The following is a 970-nucleotide window of genomic DNA, read 5'->3' as shown; positions in this document are numbered from 1 at the left end:
AAAATTTATATCCAGAAAAGGAAGAGAAAATTAAAAAACCTAAATTCGAAGTAGGTACTAGAGTAAGAATAACAAAAAAGAAGGGTAAATTTGAAAAGGGTTATACTACTCGTTGGACTAAAGAAATATTTGTAATTGAAAAAGTTTTAAATACAATTCCTTTTACTTATAAAATAATTGATTTAAAAGGCGAAGAAATAACAGGTTCTTTCTATGAACAAGAATTACAGATGACTAAGTTTTAAATCTTTATTTACTTACGGTTAATTTATTACCAAAACAATAATCAGTTTCAAAATTTTAATTTGAAAACAAAAGTGCAATGAATACATACAAATCAAACACTATAAACATAATATCACTGTTCAAAGTTAGAACTGTCACATCCACTAAAAGTTACCCGGTTATGAATAACCGTTACTATGTCCCACCTACTGATCATGTATGATCACTCCTTATATGGAATAAGAAAATCAATAGTAAAGAGTTGTCCCACCTACTGATCATGTATGATCACTCCTTATATGGAATACAATATCACATACATATCAAACTTCTTGTGACGGAGTAAGTTCATCATCTGCTGGAATATAGTCTCCCTGTCTCCAAAAGGTGGCAAACTGATCAATTGCTAACATTTGTTTGAAAAGTTCTTGTTTTGAAAGAATATCATTGATTGAAACATTAATGTTCAGAAAACCATTAAATCCTTTAAGTAGATTAGCAAGTTGTCTTAATTTCCGAGCATGAGGTATAGATATATCTATCTTAGATGATAACCATGTGTCCCACGTTGTATTGAACTTTGCCGAAAGAAACCAGTCTCTCAAAGCATTAAGGAAATCACCGAAAGTAATGTTAAACAGCATACCTTGGGCGTTATGTCTTCCCAAGTGTTTGTATGCTTCTTGTAACTGTTTAACAGGGTTTTTTTCTCTATTAAAAATAAACTTCTGCCTCGAAATTGTCT

General features: G+C 30.7%; 1 long non-coding RNA gene across 1 annotated transcript; it reads right to left on the bottom strand.

The window, feature by feature from the left end:
* Positions 1–286: 286 nt before the first annotated feature.
* LOC139495706 (uncharacterized) lies at positions 287–635 on the bottom strand. Its single transcript, XR_011657435.1, has 2 exons — positions 497–635; positions 287–431 (listed from the first exon to the last, which is right to left on the bottom strand). It is a non-coding gene; the product is annotated as an uncharacterized lncRNA (long non-coding RNA).
* Between the last annotated feature and the right edge of the window lie 335 nt (positions 636–970).

Source organism: Mytilus edulis, chromosome 11 (assembly GCF_963676685.1).
Source record: "Mytilus edulis chromosome 11, xbMytEdul2.2, whole genome shotgun sequence".
Taxonomy (NCBI): Eukaryota; Metazoa; Mollusca; class Bivalvia; order Mytilida; family Mytilidae; genus Mytilus; species Mytilus edulis.
This window is presented reverse-complemented; position numbering and strand designations above follow the sequence as displayed.